We start from the raw sequence: 18,946 nt of genomic DNA on the forward strand, positions 1-18,946 counted from the left end.
TTTGTTCTCAGGTTATCATTTTTTTTAAATTATTTTTTTACTTATTTATTCATGTTAGAGAAGAGAGAGAGAGAGAGGAGGGGGGAGGAGCAGGAAGCGTCAACTCCCATATGTGCCTTGACCAGGCAAGCCCAGGGTTTTGAACCAGCGACCTCAGTGTTCCAGGTCGACGCTTGATCCACTGCACCACCACAGGTCAGGCAGGTTATCATTTTTAATATGCCTGTGTCATGGACTTTGAACACAAGTCCTTGCCTTTTAGAACCTAAACCAGGATGTCCTGTTGCTGACAAGTTTTTAATTGTTAACCATTCATTTTTAATACCTTTCATTATTATTCTGATCACAGAAGTAATCAATGCTCATTGTAGAAATTCAGCCATCAATTTCCTACCTGCTTTTGAAATGTTGATGTAGGCCCTGGCCTGTTGTTCAGTGGATAGAACACCGGCCCAGTATATGGGCATCCTGGGTTCAATTCCCAGCCAGGGCACATAAAACCTTTTGGGCTTGATGTATGATGTACATTATTCCATGGCATTGGACATTATTCCTTAACACTATTTTTAACAGTTATATGGCAATCTATGCTATAGGTGTAGTATAATATCTAGTAAGTTCCATTAATGGCCCATTTGAGAAGACACTACTTTTTCAACACAAAGATGTTATCTTAAACATAGCTGAATATAAATACTTATATATTTCACATGCTATATAAAAACCCCTGAATATAAATCCTTATATTTATAGAAATCATAGTTCTCTAATTTAGGCAACTCCTGGAAGAACAGTGAATTTTTAAACCCAAAGTTATTTAATGTTATTGAATTAGATTATATATTCTATAGTAAAAGTAAATTAAATAATTAAAAAAATTTTAATTGAACTTATTGGAATGACATTGGTTAATAAAATTACATAGGTTTTCGGTCTACAATTCTACAGTATATCATCTGTATATTGTACTGTGTACTCACCACTCCAAGTCAAGTCTCCTTCCCACACCAAAATCAGATCATTTTAGAGAACAAATCTATTTAGCTCTGAAGGTCAAAGATGACTTAATTATTGTTAATTAGCCACATCTCTGTTTTATTAGATGGCTGGAAAAAGTATCAGAATGATCTGCTTTTATTATTTGGTAGACAAAGCCTCTGTTCACAGTGGATTTTATAATGCAAATAAAACAAATAATAGCAATAATGAGAATAGTATCAGCTACTTTTTATGGAAAGGATACAGTGTGCCAGCTATGTGTCTTTGCAAACATTACTCTTAATCTTCACAACAGCCTGATAAGATAGGCACTAGTTTTATCCCCACTTAATAGAGAAAGACACTAGCTCAGAGAGGGTAAGTAACTTGCCTGATGTGGCACAGTGAGTGGGTGGCAGAGTGCAGACTTGAACCCCGGCCTTCTTCATTTCACTCCAAAACCTAAGACTAGTCCCACCTCTACAAAGCAATTCTGATCATTTTATTTCTTGCTGATTTAAATTATTTTACTAACAATGGTTCTTAAACTTGTGGGGATTATAGAATTATTTAAGAATCTGTACTGTTGCCTAGAAAATGGTGTCTTTGAAAAGATGCACCATTTAAAATCAAATTTCAGTGAATAGATTCTCTAGCCTGAAAACCGCTAAACTTGGGTCTCTATAATTTTTCAAACTTTTGGAATCTCTTGCTAAAATACAAATAAGTCTATAAGAAGAACAAATGGAGTGCTTATCCACTAAAATTGTGACGTTTTGTGGAGGTAGACTATTAGCAAATGGAAACAGAGGTAGCAGGAAGCACCTGTTACACAGTGTTCCTCATTTCCTCTGGAACCAGATGTTCTGAATGGGACGCCTAAAAATTTTAGTACTGACACTGAACCATAACTAAAGAATAATTTCTAAGATATGATCTCGGAGTCAAATAATTAATTTTCAAAGTATCCAACAATTACTTTTATGAAGTGAAACTGTCATATTCTCCTCTGTTAGGTTAGGGTAGGTTAAAGGAACAAAAGATAATTTCTTAAATATTTAAATATTAGTACAACATGTTAAAAAGAAAAGAATCTGGTGTGAAAAACCCGTGAACATTACAAAACTAACACAGTTGTTTAAAATTTTTCTACATCATGACTCCATCATTAATGCATATAATTGAGAGTGAATTGGTTTTCAATGCAATGTTTCTGATCATCTCTGAACTCGACGATGTCCCTGCTGATATTAGTTTTATAATTTAAACCACTGGATTCATTTTTCCAATGTGATATAAAACGAGAAAAGAAATAACTTCTGCTTAATTTTGGATAGATAAATCACATAGATAAACCTGTTATTTTAACTTTTCTATTTGGCTGTTCAAATGAGAGTTCACCAGATAACACATTCTAAAATGCCATTAGGAAAAAGTGCTAAAATGAGATCTCCTTAAAGGACATAGAACAGTATTCTCTTTAGGAGAAGTGGTAAAGTAATGGGGTTAGCGGGTAATGTGTTAGGCACCGTTTGATCTGTTTTAAATGACTTCTTAGACTTAAACGGCTAAAATTTAACTCTTTTGCTCTATTTATGGAACTGTATTTTGAGAGTAAACGTGTGGCATTGTGTCCCTCCTTAATACAAATAAATACATTGTCAATTTACTATTTATGTGATAAGTATATGTGAAAACTAGGTACATTGATTTCTTTTTCCTTTTAGAATATTTATAACATATTTGAGGATTAAAAGCCATACTACATGAACATCTGAGGCTGTCCTGATTTGGAGTTTGAGCTTTCTTTTGAAACAATATGAGTCTAATTCTCCCAGTAGTAAGTTGGGTGTTTGCAAAGTAACATCATTCTTTCAGGCTACTGATACATTTACTGCACTGTGGGGGTAAGCAGGGACGCTTGATTCAGTCAGTTTTACCATTTATAAAAGATTTGATGGAGCAAATTGAAACTAATAACTAAATTATTACCAACCGATACATTAACTAGTACCCTACTGAGTGGCCTAAAAGAGTTGAAAATGTTTGGCACGCTGAGAGGCAATGAGGTGGCAATTGAGGAAAAGAAAGTTCCTTTTTATTTTTTTAATACACAAAGGCAATTAAATATAAACTACCGACCATAATTTCCATCTTCTGTAAAAATTAACTTGAGCCTGTTAAGCATGCTTGTAAAGAGTTTGAAAACAGTCCACCAAATTCGAGTACTTCACTTTTCAGGAATGAAAAATAAAAATGACGCTGAACTAATTTATCTGGCAGCGATCATGAGCTTTGATGACTGTTACTTAGACTCTAAGTGTTTTTCCTTTCCTTTCTCCTTGCTGCTTTTCTTTAGAATCTTGCTATTCTGATGTGGGTTTGGGGCCAGTCCCATAGACAGCCCCTGGGAGCTGGTTAGAAATGCAGAGCCTCAGACCACCCATACCTGCTGGACCAGAATCTGCATTTGACAAGGTGCTCAGTGTCCCGAAGAGCCCTGCTTTAAATCACTGGAGCATCGACTAACTGATTACCACCATTACGACCCTGAAGAACTCCTATAGCTTCCAAATGTGCCCAACCTTTTTCTAAAAGCAAATAATTACCCTCACTAGGTAACTGACCTGCTATTTCAGAGAAGTATAGGTCTAGAAAGGGCTTTCAGCTCCCGAATATTCGGATTTCTTTCCCTCAGTCCTCTGTTTCCTTCCAAACAGGGCATAGTCCAGTAAAGCCTAACTAAAGGTAACATAGGTGAGACAGGACACCGAAAACCCCCAAGCGCCACGATTTGCACTAGTTTCATCATCTTTCTCTCAAAACTATTTCTGGAATGACAAAACAGGTGTTAGATGAATTCACAATTCTCCGCTTTTGCCCCTTTACTATCCACCCAGAATGGCTACTAATTAGCAGCCAAATGAATAAAAATTCTAAGCGAGTATGATTGCTCAACCCGGATGGAGAGCAAACAGGTTACTGAGTGACAAGCACACTGGTCACTATCAGGTACAAAACTTTATTTCATCGTCCCATAAAGATGGAGAGGAACGTGGTTTCCCTTTAAGGTCTTTTCTATCGGTGACAACCTATACAGATTAAATGAATGCATTCCTATAAGCTTCATAAAAACTTATTTTTAAATGCCTTGCTCTTAGACTAAATGTATCCTTTTCTTTTTACTGACTAATGTGAGAAGGTAATCATTTGCAGAAAAATTCAGTGAAGCGGCTGATAAAATACTTTAAAAATATATTTCCGGCCCTGGCCGGTTGGCTCAGTGGTAGAGCGTCAGCCTGGCGTGCAGGAGTCCCAGGTTCGATTCCCAACCAGGGCACACAGGAGAAGCACCCATCTACTTCTCCACTCCTCCCCCTCTCCTTCCTCTTTGTCTCTCTCTTCCCCTCCTGCAGCCAGGGCTCCATTGGAGTGGGGTTGGCCCGGGTGCTGAGGATGGCTCCATGGCCTCTGCCTCAGGTGCTAGAATGGCTCTGGTTGCAACAGAGTGACGCCCCAGATGAGCAGAGCATCGCCCCCTGGTGGGCGTGCCAGGTGGATTTCGGTCGAGCGCATGCGGGAGTCTAACTGCCTCCCCATTTCCAACCTCAGAAAAATACAAAAAATATATATTTATATATTATATATATAATATACATATATATTTCCAAGAGTAGAGCAATACTAGAGATGTCAAATAGTAGTCCCCCATTCTCCATCCTGTTATAGCACCCCTGGGCCCGGCACACCCCCATCTCCTCCTCAGCCAGACAGATGCACTAGGAAAAAAATCAATCCTGTTTTTTATTGAATTTTATAATACACTTCTCTTCTCTGCCTGTTAATAAATATCCCCTCGGAAGGAAGCCAGAAATCTCTTAGGCAGTTTAGACCTTATGAAAAAAAAAAAAAAAAGAAAATAGGAAAAAGGAGATAGCCAAAGGAAGATAGAAGTAAAACATGAACTTTAGTGTCAAAATTCTTATCTGAACAGATTGGCTAGTCCGATGATTATTTTTAAGTGTTATATCAATACCAGTGTTTTAACTCGAACCACGCACGATGAAGTCATGCTGCATCCTCAGTTCTCAGCAACGCTCAGAAACAAAATCACCTCTTGGTTCACCTCTCTCACTGACACCCACAGAACACATGGGACAATTGCAGTTTCCAAATTGGGTGAGATCTCTGAGGGTCTCAAGAGCAAGACTGGAAGGTAAAGAAGGGAAGAAAGGCAAAGGCAGAATTTGCTGGGAAGATTGAAGAGAGAATTCAGAATCAAAGGGAACATCCCATTGGCAGCGCCTTCCACACTGCTTAGGAACTGACTAATGGGGACAACCAGTCCTCATGTCCAACCTCAATGAAGACCTAACTCTTGATGTTGGAGAGCCAAATTAAACTTCCTCGTTAGTCTCTGCTGTCTTTTCCCACCAATGGCTAGCACGTGGCCAAGTACTCAGGCAAGGCTTATTAAAGGAATGGATTCAAGAAGAAGCAATCACTGTGTAGACTTCATCCTTGATGTGCTCATACTTTGAGAGGTATTCCTTATTTACACATTAAGACTTACTCTGCAGAAATCTGGCTTGGAGCTATTTTGGAAAATGCTATTCACTACTCTATATTTTGTATAGTGTTGTTGAAAAATTTAAAACAAAGCTTTGGTCTGGAAAGATCTGATTCTGATTACCTTTATGATCTTGGAGGGGGGAAAAGTGTCTATTCTCTTTGGGTCTTAGTTTCCTTATTCTAAAATCATGATCTCTTACATTTTGTCCCACTCTACAATTCTATAAATCTGGCCCAAGGATTTCAAGTTTGTCTCTAAATGGTGAGAGAGATAAGAGACCAGGATTATAAGAACAGAGGGAGATCATAAATTCTTTATGAAAAAGTTACATCTAAAACTCATCTTCTGTGCTTGAAGGCAGATTATAAATACTCTTTGGTTAAGCCATACCTACTTTTGTAAATGCCAAGCATACATCTAGTTTTAAATTGTAGTAAAAACTAGATTTTGTTACTTTTTTTAGCAGCTTTATTGAGATACAGTTCATATACCATACAATTAATTTACTCATTTAAAGTGCTTACAGTTCAGTGGGGTTTTTTTTATTGCATTCACAGAGTTGTGCAACCATCACCACTATCTAATTTTATATTATTTGTATCGCCCCAAAAGAAACTGGTACTTGTTCACAGTCACTCCTGCTTTCTCATCCCACCCCATCCTTAGATAACCACTCGTTTACTTTCTCTCTATGAATTTGCCTGTTCTGGACATTTCACTTATGTGGAATCATACAATTTGTGGTCTTTTGTGACTAGCCCTTTTTCCCTTAACATTTTCAAGGTTTATTCATGTTATAGCATGTATCAGTATTTTATTTCTTTTTATTGCTAAATAATATCCCATTATATGGGTATACCATATTTTATTTTCCATTCATTGGTTGATGAACATTTAGGTTGTTGTATCGATTGGCTATTTATTATGCATGCTGCTGTGGACATTTGTGTGCAAGTTTTTGGGTGACATATGATTTCATTTATCTACAGTATATACCCAGAAGTAAAATTGCTGGGTCATGTGGTAAGTGTACCAGACTGTTTTTGAGGACTTTCCACACTGTCTCCCAAAGTGCTACACCACTTGACATTTCCATCAGCAGTGTATAAGGGTTCCAATTTTCCCACACCCTCACCAACAATTAATATGTCCCATTTTTTAGTACTACTATTTCCTTGGGTATAAAGTGGTATCTTGTTATAGTTTTGACTTATATATCCTTTATGGTCTATTTTGGAGAAATGCTCTTTCATTTACTTTGCTGATTTTTAAATTGTGTTGTATTTTTATTATTGAATTCTTTATATATTCTAGATACAAGTCCCTTATTAAATATATAATTTGGAAAATTCTTCTCCCATTTCTTATTCCATTCTTGAATACACTTATTTTCTTTATTTTCAAGTATTGAAAATAAAGGAACCCTAAAAGAACAGTTACCTTGATCTCAAGGCAAATAATTGCCTGTTATATAGAGACATAAAGAATCTGTCTTCATTACTAAAACATCTATGGCACAGCAAGGCCGAAGAAAATTGGGTACAATAGCTGGTTCACTGGTTTCTGAAGAGAGATTTGATACCAATAAAAAATCAACTTCTAAGTTATGAAGAAAAATAAGTACTCAAAAGAAATTGTTTATAGTTTATTATTTATATTAACAGATATCTATGGAACAATCTATGTGTTGGGATTAAATTAGAACAGTTTAGAGTTTGAGTCTCATTGGCATTGATATACATAACAACAAAAGAACATTCAAAAAAGTTAGATATACTTTATGTTGTATTTTTTGTAATCGCTCTTTAGAGATTTTTTTTTATTATTTTCTTCCACATATTTTTAAAATATTGAACATTTGGTTTAATAATTTTTGTTCACATGTTGGAAATAAAGAAGTAAGTGCCTACATACATACATATGTGTGTGTATATTTTTCTTTTTAAGGCTCTCTTTTCCTAAAATCAATGATGTTGATTATTTAAGTGCCTTCTTCAGTTATTTTGCAGAAATTTTTGAAAGAGCCTTCCGAGGGTTAATTCATTCACTGAACAAATAACTGTGCTGTCTATATTTCAAGTCTTGTCAAGGGGCTAGACTAAGGTGGTGGATAAAACAGACCTTAATTGTGCCTCATGGAGCTTACAGGCAATAAACAACTAAAAATACAAATAAATGTAGAGTTCTAATTTTTTTTTTAATTGCTGTGAAGGGAAAGAAGAAGGTACTAAGAGGGAAGACCTATTTTAGGCTCAGGGGTCTCGGAAGTACCCTGAGACATATAGAGGACTAGAAGGAGACAGCCAGAAGGAAGAGGATAGTATGCGAGCCGAGGGAACAGCATGTGCAAAGGCCATGGGGCAGCAAAGAGTTTGCTAAGTCAAAGAAAGGACAAGAAAGCCAGTAGGCTAGAAAGGAAGTAAATGATATAGAGAAGGGTTGGAGACAGAAATCTAAGAAGAAAGCAGGAGCCAGTTCACATAGAAATTTGTAGGCCATATTAAGGAGTTTGAATTTTATTCAAAAAGTACTTGAATGGTTTTGAGGATTTTGGCAGAGGAAATGACATGATCCGATATAAACTTTTTAAAAAATCAAATTGGCTGCTTCCTGAAGATTGCTGTGTGGAAGTAAGGTAGCAATATAATCAAAGTTACCATTTAAGAGGTTTCTGAGTGAGCAATGATGGCAGCTTGGGTAAGATAGGGCCATGGAAAACCAAAAAGGTGAATGGATTTGAGATTATTTTGGAGATATGGTGTAATGGTTAGGAGTCTGTGTTCTAGGTTAGAAAATTAATTCTTTCTCTTACTAGCTATAATGACCATGAGCAAATTAACTCTATATGCCACCATTTTCTTAGTAGTAAAATGGAAATAATAATAGGAATCATCTCATAGAGTTATGAAAATTGAATGAGTTATTAATGTCCTTTAGGCATTATAAGAATACGTGGCACATTGTGAATGCTTTAGTAAGTGTTGTTGTTGGTATTGTTTTTGCAACTTAAATGGACAGGTGTCAGTGATGGTTTGGATGGGGAAGAGGAGTGAGTTGTCACAGACGGCTGCCTGGTTTTTGGCTTGACTAGCAGGTGATTGGTGGGGCCAGGTCCTGAGATGGAGGAAACTGGAGGGAAGCAACATTCGAGGAGAAGATCAAGCATTTTGTTTGGGGGCCATGGTTAGTTTGAGATGTGCATGAGATTTCCAAATAAGTTACTAGGCAGTGGAATCTGGTGTCCAGAGTAGTGTTCTGGGACAGAGATTGAGCTCACATTCAAGATGAAACTAAAAGATATTTGGTAAATTTGTAAAATAGTCAGCACTTGGAATAATTCAACCCTGTGACTTGCCAATGGAATATAAAAACAATTTGGTGACTGACCTTCCTTGGAGAGGTGGCAGATAGGGCAAAAGGAGTGTGGAAATTATCTGTCTGTTGAACTTGACTCCCCCGTTTACTATTTGGGTGTCTATGAACAGTTACAAATGTTCAACAAACAGTTCATGAATCCAGTGGTTTGGAGAGAAGGAATCACAGACAACTTCCAGTTTCTGTCTTGAGTGTCCACCAGTTTGTAGGGCCAGCCTCTGGGATGGAAGAAAGTGAAAAGAACACATTTCTCAAACTTTGACTTCCTCGGCTGGAAATAAGTATACCTTCCTCGTGAGGACCAGGAAGAAGGTACATAACATGTCTCCGCAGTACCTGTCGCGTGGTAGATGCTCAGGAATGATTTTTCTTGTGTGTTCTGGGCTCTTCTTCCCTTCGAACCCCAAGCTGTATCTCTGCCGCCCTGCCTAGATCTGCTTCTGTTTTTAGGTTAGGATGTAAGATGGGAACAGTGAGGTGACAAGGCAGGTCAGGACTAGGGGTGTGGTAAGTGAGGCACTCGCCTTAGTCATCAAGATCAATATTGTTTGAATGCAATATTTGGAAATACCAAAATCAATGCAGAAATTTCCATGATGAACACAATATTATATTTTTAATACAGAGAGGCTAAGTATTAACCGATTTTACCTTTCGCCTCAGGTACTAGCACTCAGTATGGCACTGTGACAAGGTGAAAACAAAGAAAAAATGCTTCCCATCTTGCATCCCCAAGACTCTCATTCCTTCCAAAGCTGGTAGCTGAGAGCCAGGCAGCAGACTTGTGTACTCCAATGATCTTGAGATGCTAAAGGACATGTTCTAACAGCCGGTGAGCCAGGGTACACTTAAGATTGGGGGTTGAGGCCTCTTCTGGCCCAGCCCCCTCCCCACCCTCTCCTATCCATTGCTCTGTGGGAGTTGGAGCAAGGTTCTCAGGCTCGCCCCACCTCAGTGAGCGCAGACCCTTGTGACCCTGGAACTGTTGAGCAAACACAAAGTGAAATAACCCAATGCTCTATTAAAGGCTGGGGTTTAAAGGTCAGCTTTGTGCTTATCGGCTGCCAGTCTGACTCACTCCCTAAATGACTCTCGGGGAGTTTAGTACTTGCAGTATGGACTGAGGAGATGAGCGTTTCCATTCAGAGCGGGGAAGCTGTTTGCTTTGCAAGGAGCTGTCACTGCCAGCGAGAGAACAGCAGGTCAGGAGTGGGTGGAAGATGAAGGGAGGTCCCCGGACCAGAAGCGCTTCCTTCTGGTTTTGACTTAGGAAGGTCCAGGTGCACGCGGGTGCATGTGGTGGTGGCTGGTGGCTTCCTGTTCTGTCCCATGAAAGTCATCAGCACATTTCCAAGCTGAAACCCTTTGGTAATTTAAACATTATCAGCAGGTGGATAATGAGTAATTAAAGGATAGATTTGTCAGAGCTCATCTATGTCATGTAGAAACCAACTATGGAATTCTGAACTTTGGGGTCACTTTTTCTCTCACAAAAGCCAAAGTTATAAAGTTATATTAAGTCAGTTTAAAGAAAAAAAAATTCTCCTGATTTTCAAAACCTTATATTGCGAATGTAACAGACCATCATAATGTGCATTTATGAACGATTTGGGATAAGACAACAACGGATAAAGAACCATTGTCATATGCGTTACACTGAAGCTGCTGCTGGACCCGCTCTGCATGTCAATGGCACTTTAAGATTGCAACATTTTCTTTGGTGACCTTCATACCACTTGACTCCATGCACCTTAGTCCCTATGTCTCTCTCTCTCAAAAAAAAAAAAAAAAAAAAGCTGAGCCTGCTACAGATTGGTCAGTTGTTGGTCTTGTTTTTAAACCCTGTTTCTCATTTACCCACTGCTTTACAACGGCTGGTTTAATTTGTACAAAAGGATGAAGTTCATTGTTTAACTCAGAAACCAATCTTTGAGTTTTTAGGAAAAGTTAAGTGCAAGAGCTGTCATGAACTGAGGCTGAAAGACCTCAGATAGATCGGGTAGTGCACTTCACAGAATAAAAGTAAAGCACGCTTCAGGAAAATGGTAGAATGTGTTCTCAAAGGCACAAAGGGAAAGAAAATGCCATATTTTGAAATAAAGTGTCTTTCAGACTTGGATATTTGTAACTAAAAGTTTGGAAACAGAATAAACGTTGGGGCAAATGAGCTTTTGTGAGGGCTGCCGTGTGGAAATACGGGATCTGCTACAGGTCTCGCTGTCCGGTGACCGAACCCTCCGCTGGGATCACTTTCTGAGGATTCGGTCTTTATTTCTTGAGAGCTAACACCAGGATTTCAGATTAGGAATAAATATTGCATGGTGCCTGAGCTAAGACATACCCATGGAAGTTTTATTTCTTAAAGAATTGAAAAGATTTTCAGTTGCATGGGAATATTAAATAATTAAGCTGCGACAATTTCTTCAAAGGGGTCTAGTTTCTTCATTCTTGCCTTTCTCTCTTCCTTCCTTTCTTCTTCCCTTCCTTCCCTCTTCCCTCTCTCTCTCTCTCCTCCTTTTTCTTTCTTTGCTTATTCAATCTTAGGATGTCCATTTGAGTGCTTAGATTATCTTATCTCTACCTCTATAATTATTAGTTTAAAATCAAAGTTGTCCCACTAAGAACCTAAAAGCCAAGTTGGTATCCTTTTAAAGTTCCTATTAATATCCAAATTTAATCTTTTTCTCTATTATTATATAATTACTAACACTAGCATTTATGCAGAAAGTCTCACCAACAAATCTCCTCCTTTGAGGTAAGATATTCGTATATACATATGAATATGAATACATATATGAATACCATATAGTATCTAGATAAAAGATAAAGCTAATGTTCTTTAAACTGGCTAGCCTATTTTGAAACTCTTCACCTACCTCTCTAAATCCAATGCAGATTATCTCTGCATTAATAGATGAGCATTATGCAGAAAACCATTAATCTGCCTTTCAATTTTTGGTAGAGAAAGCCAAAAATTCCACCGCAAATGAGAACTATTGTACTAAATGTTGGTCTGTTAATAAGTAGGGAGAACAATTTAGCGACTTGCCCTGCTGAGCTAAAATACAGTCTTGCTCTCTTTTCTCTGGTGGTGTTTTCCATCTTGAGTTTCTTGGTCCTGGGAATTTCCTGTCAAAAAGCCCATTTCTGTCAATCAGCCACTGGCACGTTCCTGGCGATGGATAGATAATGTGGCATACTGAATTTTTATTTTATTTTATTCATTTTAGAGAGGAGAGGGAGAGACAGAGAGGAGAGACAGAGAGAGAGAAGGGGGGAGGAGCTGGAAGCATCAACTCCCATATGTGCCTTGACCAGGCAAGCCCAGGGTTTTGAACCGGCGACCTCAGCATTTCCAGGTTGATGCTTTATCCACTGCGCCACCACAGGTCAGCACATACTGAATTTTAATGTGATGGCGGCCTGCCCTGGTTTCAGAAATGGGCTATGCATTCTTCAGCCCTTGAAGACAGTTGGGAGAAGGTTTAAAATAAAGAAAACTCATTATACTGGTATAGACTGTCAACCACGCTTCCAATGAAACATGTCTGTAAGTAGGCTGCATTCAAGAATTTGAGACCAGTGTTCCTAAAGAACTTGTGGTTTTCCCTGTGTCCTTTCTTTGCTTTTCATTGACTGACTTTGCAGCCACTGCTTGGTCACTCCTCTAAGAGCCACATGCCTTCCTATCATTCCTCTCTGTCATAAACATTCAGAATTCTGCCTTTGCCTTCAAGCTCAAGCCATTCCTGCTTTTACTACCTTCTGACTTACCTTTGTCCTTGATCTGCTTTAGGCTGGTTTGTTTGCCACTCTCTCAGTTCACACCTCCCTGGCCTGTCCATGTGTGGACTCCTCTGTCATTTATTTTTAACTGATGGCACATTGTCCCTCACTGTCATCCACGAGCTCGTATTCTCCTTCCCTTCCAAAACCAGCTGCGGGTCTTTTATTCTCTGAAAGGGACCTCCCTATATGAAAATACTAGATTTTTGTACTCAGAACAACTCTTGATAATTTTAATATATACGTATTTAGTCAAGCAATTTGAATTTGTGGTAAACTTTCGAAGACTAAGATTTTTATTGTATATACCGGTATGTTTGTAATCTCATGATGGGTACTTAATAGGGTATGTCTCAGTTCAGAAAATGAACTTCCAGGTTATTATGGCCATGGCAGAAAGGGAGGTAAATAAGTCTATTTTAATTAAAATCAACACCTACTAAGGTTACATCTCTAGCTGATGAAACAAACCAGGGAAAGGCTTGGTGATGTGTGTATTTCAGTTTTCTAGGTTGACAACAGTTGTCTCTGAAACATTGTTTATATAGTTACCTATGGTGAGCATTAATATTATCAACATTCTAAGTTTCATTATTTAATCCTTTTAGCAATATTGCCTTCCTCGGAGCTAAGCTATAACAGTTTTTCTAATGAAGACTATTTTGCTATCTTAACCATTTTTAAGTGTACGGTTCAGTTTCATTAAGTGCATTCACATTGTTATGCAACTGTCACCACCATCCATCTCCAGAACTCTTCTTGCAAAACTGAAACTCTGTACCCATTAAACAATAACTCCTCATTTCTCCTCCTGCAAACCCTCAAAGACCAGCTTCTTCTTTCTGTCTCCATGATCTGATTACTCCGAGAGCCTCATGTAAGTGGGATCATATAATATTTGTTAGGTTTTTATTGTTTCTGGCTTATTTTATTTAGCATAATGTTCTTAATGTTCATCCATGTTGTTGCATATCAAAATTTCCTTTGTTTTTATGGCTGACTAATATTCAACTGAATCAATATTCAATAATGCACAATTTTTAAAGAATTTCGCAACAGCATTTTCACCCCTGACTTCTGTTTATATGTGATTATATCGATTATTTCATATATGCAAGTCTTTTTTTCTGGTTATTAAGTTAACGCCTATTTTTGTTGATAATCACTGAAATTAGATTATGATAGTATTTACTTGATTTTTCTTAAATATTCAAGATCCTAAGACATTCAAAATGAATAGAAATTTTATATTTTATTCTAATAGGAAATGGATATATTTTATATTTTCTTTTACCAAGAAAGAAAATTTTTTGTTTATTTTTTGTTTAAAAAAAGTTGTTATTTTCATGACCAAAATGCAAGTTACATTAGTCATTCCTTAGAATTACACACATTTGAGGCATTTACAAAAATTAAATGTAATTTTTAAATATGTAACTAAAATATTTCAGTATTAAAATAATTTTATTATGAAACATTTGGAGAATGGACACTTTAGAAAAAAATCATTTATAATTGCATTTCCTAAATATAATAACTTAAGATTTTAGTGTCTTTTCCTCCAGTCTTTTTGCTTCCACATATTTTTTTTACATGGTTCTAATCATGGTATTATAACTGATTTCAATACCCTAAAACAGAAAAGCTGCCCAATAGAAGTTAAGGTAGCTTCACAAAGAATATGACCATCCATTTGATTGAACTCCAAAGCACCTTGGGAAGCACTCTGAGAAAAGCACAGTTAACCTGTGTTTTGACATCAAGGTCCTGCTCGTCTATCTGATTAGGGGTGCCTAGGCGGCCAGCAGGCATTCCACAGTGAATTCTCCGGACCTGGTAGGAGCCAGGCTGTCATTGGCCATATTTATGGAAAATGGGTCTGCCTCTGGAAAAAGGATAGAAACAGGGACAAGCAGAGGTGGAAGATGGAGACCCTATGGGCATCTTGGCAGAGTTGAACTCCCTGGTTCTTACAACTCTTCCTCAGAGTCTGAAGATGCCTCAGTATCCTTCCCTTAAAACTCCTTTTCTGATTAGCTTTTAAAAATTGGTTTCTGGTTGTTTTTTTGTTTGTTTGTTTTTGTTTTATTTTCACTGAAAGCTACCTGGATAATACAGCTTGTCTTTGACCTACTTCTGTCCTGTTTGGGTTGTCTGAATGATTTACTAGCTTGATACTCTTCAAGCTGATACTACTACTCATCGGTGAAACTTCACCCAACAAGCAGGCAGGTGTAGTTTTCCCCTGTGGCTCTGTCACTGGGATCTAGTCGGTAGTTCATAAATGCTTACTGAGTGAATTAATGTTGATGACAAATACTCTCTCCTTGAAACCTGTAGCAATCTTGCTGGGCAGCAAGAAGCAGCTACCTGTCTCTTTATAGTTCAAAATCCTAGGATGCCATTTAGATGACCACCGAAATACGAATCCTTCTTTCCACATCCCCTCCCATTTGCAGAGCATTGATCACTGACACATTGTAAGCACAGAATGATCAGACTCTCGAGTTTTCTTTTTTCTTTTTTTTTTTTTTTTTTTTGTATTTTTCTGAAGCTAGAAACGGGGAGAGACAGTCAGACAGACTCCCGCATGCGCCCGACCGGGATCCACCCGGCACGCCCACCAGGGGCAACGCTCTGCCCACCAGGGGACGATGCTCTGCCCCTCCGGGGCGTTGCTCTGTTGCGACCAGAGCTACTCTAGTTCCTGGGGCAGAGGCCAAGGGGCCATCCCCAGCGCCCGGGCCATCTTTGCTCCAATGGAGCCTTGGCTGCGGGAGGGGAAGAGAGAGACAGAGAGGAAGGAGGCGGGGGGGGGGGTGGAGAAGCAAATGGGCGCTTCTCCTATGTGCCCTGGCCGGGAATTGAACCTGGGTCCCCCCGCACACCAGGCCGACGCTCTACCGCTGAGCCAACCGGCCAGGGCCTAGTTTTCTTAGTTTTCATTGGTAATTTATGATCCAATCCATACCCATTCATTCCCCTCCGGGACACATTCCTTAGACTCCTTTTGAGTGTATAGTACTGTAAATTTCCATGAAGGAGGACCACCATCATTCATTCTAAAGAAGAGCATTCTAGTATCACTGATCAGACACAGCATAAGCAGAAGTAGAAAGGGTAAAGATTTCCCTGTGTCATATGGTTATGTAATTGAAAACTGACATTTTGTCATTAAACTTAGATTTAGTATGTTAACAGGATAAGGTAAAACAAAACACATTAGCTCTGGGATCAAACCCTCCCATTTACTGCAGAGAAGGGTGAGGCATGAGACAGGTCTTCCTAAATTTACTACAAGTTCACTTAGACCTGTCTGGGCTGTTGAGATTGTTTTAAGTTCAGAAGTTGAATTTTTATGGCTAGACCTAGTTAATTGTTACAGAAAGGTGAAGTGTACAGAATATTCAATAACACCTAAAATGAGCTGATGGGTTTTTCTTGTGGTAATGTATTATAATTTATAACATTCATTAAATGCTTCAGATTTTTCCTAATTGAATTAAAAAGTAGATATGTAGGTTTTGAAATTCCATTGATTTGAGTTGAGAAGCTATTGGAAAGAGGAAGCTATGCTTGTCAATCATAAAGTAAAATAGATGTTGCTAAAAGTTTTCACCTACCTTTTCTTTTTTAAAAAATTAATTGATTTGTTGTAAAAACAGAGGTGATGTGTGCATATTTGTGTCCCCTGTAATCATGGGAGACCAGAAAGTTGCAAAAAATACTTTTTTTTTTTTTTGTATTTTTCTGAAGCTGGAAACGGGGAGAGACAGACAGACTCCTGCATGCACCCGACCGGGATCCACCCGGCACGCCCACCAGGGGGCGACGCTCTGCCCACCAGGGGGCAATGCTCTGCCCCTCCAGGGTGTCGCTCTGTCGAGACCAGAGCCACTCTAGCGCCTGGGGCAGAGGCCAAGGAGCCATCCCCAGTGCCCGGGCCATCTTTGCTCCAATGGAGCCTCGGCTGCGGGAGGGGAAGAGAGAGGGGGAAGAAAGAGACAGAGAGGAAGGAGAGGGGGAGGGGTGGAGAAGCAGATGGGCGCTTCGCCTGTGTGCCCTGGCCGGAAATCGAACCCGGGACCCCTGCACGCCAGGCCGACGCTCTACCACTGAGCCAACCGGCCAGGGCCGCAAAAAATACTTTTTAAGGAGAAGAACAGTATCAGCCATTTGCAGCTGGGCTAGAATGTGGTGTATGTTGAACTGTTACTTACTCCCCTTGGGAAAATAAGATGTAATTAATACTATATTATATTATTACTTGATGCAATGATGACCCAAAAGATCCAACTGCACCACTACACTATTTTATAAGTCGAAAAATACCTCCATGAAGACCTCAGACTTTTATTAAGATCAGAAGGAAAGAACAATGGTGGAGAGGAGGGAGAGAGCGTGGTAATGAAGAAGACTCGAACTGTGTGCGTTGCATTACCTGAAGTGTGACCGTTTCTTCAATGCTTTAAAGGTTCACGTTATTCAGGAAGCTCTTTTGAATGATGTGATCAAGAGACTCTTCACTAAAATAGACTGGGACAATCAGTTTATTCTCTCAACGTTTATCTATTTGTCGAATTAGATAACAAAAATCTTCCATCTTCCTCCCCGAAGTATCTTATTTTTCTGATGACTGTATGCATGTCCCATCAACTAGAATATTAGCTCCCTAAGGACAGATGCTTCAGTAGATGGGCTTATGAAAAAATATGCCTGCTCTCTGAAAACTCAACTTGCTGTTGGGTAAAATTAAAAACCACTTATAAGGATAACTAAAAAGACAGTATGTTTTGGGCATCATGGGGATTGATAGAGTTCATCCAAGTTTCTTTAAATTTGGTTAAAAAGTAATTTAAAAGAATGGGTTCATCCCTGTATCTTCAGGGCCCAGCAGACACATAGCAGATGTGCAAAGCATAACTATTTCTTGCAATTAATGATGTCTATGTAAATAGATGTTTGAAACTGTCTATGGACAAATAAGTTTGGAAAATTCTGAATTAAACAAAGTGAAAAAGGAGAATACTCCATATTTAATGTTAAAGTACATGGTGAATTTCCAAGAAGGTGATACAAGGTATTTAATGAGTGAACTCTTTAAAATTGTGGAGTAATTCATAGGACTTGGATTCATTGTAACACACTTTGGGAAATTCTAGCAAAAATAAGCAACGCTTTAACTGTGACAAATGTTTAATAAAGCTACATGTGAGGAGGTTCTGGATATCATTAAATCATACTGTATTTAGTTGCCATTGCTGCTGAAACATATTACCAGTGTTGTAGCTTAAAGCAACACAAATTTATTTCCTTACAGTTCTGGAAATCAGAAGTTCAAAATAGGTCAGCCAGGTTTTGTTCCTTCTGGAGACGAGGGGAGAATCTGCTACCTTGCCTTTTCCAGCTCCTAGAGGCTGCTGCCCAGATTCCTTGGCTTGTGGCCCTGTATCACTCTGTTCTTTGCTTCTGTTGTCACCTCTCCTCCTGACTCTCCTTTCCCTTATAAAGACCCCTGTGATTATACTGGACCCACCCAGATAATGCAGGACAGGCGCTCCATCTCAAGATCCTTACCTTAGCCCCATCTGTGTAGAAAGTCTGTTTTGCATGTAATGTTACATATACTATTCACAGGCTCCAGATTAGGATGTAGACATCTCTGAGGACCATTTTATGCAGCCTCCCATACCCCCATCATATTTCTCAGAACCCTAGAGGGCACCCAGTAAATATATATTAGCTGAACGTCATTGAGAGATTAAAGCAATGGTTTTAGTACAGCTCCCTGAATTATCCTGGTGAAGAAGAAATGGACTGCTGATATCATCATTGCCCTGGGGCTTTGCAAGAATCTTCAAGAGTATATGTTTTTTGAGAAATGTTTTTCCAATATGGATGGCATTATGAAGTGATAATTTAGCAGAGGCAGAAGGCATTTCTGCCGAAACACAAATCATTCCCTCAGTAATCACTCAGCATGCTGACCTCCCTCCACACCAGCTTCCTGTGTTGGGATTGTCTTGTTGTGGCCAGACTTTGAGTGGGAGGAAAGTGAAGGTTGGCAGAGCTGCGCTGAGCAGGAAGAGGCCAGAGTGGAAGGATCAGAGAAGGAATCAGCCCGATCTGATAAAGAGATGGCTTCTGAGACGACTCCTTTCAGAAGCTGAAGTGGCTTATGAGACACCCTGAGATCGTGCAATAAAATTACAGGGACACTAATGGCAGACGTCC

At 38.9% G+C, this 18,946-nt stretch overlaps 1 protein-coding gene across 10 annotated transcripts in view; it reads left to right on the top strand.

Annotated features, from left to right (window-relative positions):
• The window catches only part of THRB (thyroid hormone receptor beta), a 396,484-nt gene that overhangs the window by 31,221 nt on the left and 346,317 nt on the right, over nt 1-18,946 (top strand). For 2 of the 10 annotated variants that reach the window (XM_066351978.1, XM_066351970.1), the window contains exon 1: nt 10,039-10,128. The exons of the other annotated variants lie outside the window; for them this stretch is intronic. The gene's annotated coding sequence lies outside the window, so the exon portion shown is untranslated. Of the gene's footprint in view, nt 1-10,038; nt 10,129-18,946 lie in introns of those variants that run through there. 10 annotated transcript variants of the gene reach the window in all.

The sequence above is a fragment of the Saccopteryx leptura genome, chromosome 10, assembly GCF_036850995.1.
Source record: "Saccopteryx leptura isolate mSacLep1 chromosome 10, mSacLep1_pri_phased_curated, whole genome shotgun sequence".
Taxonomy (NCBI): Eukaryota; Metazoa; Chordata; class Mammalia; order Chiroptera; family Emballonuridae; genus Saccopteryx; species Saccopteryx leptura.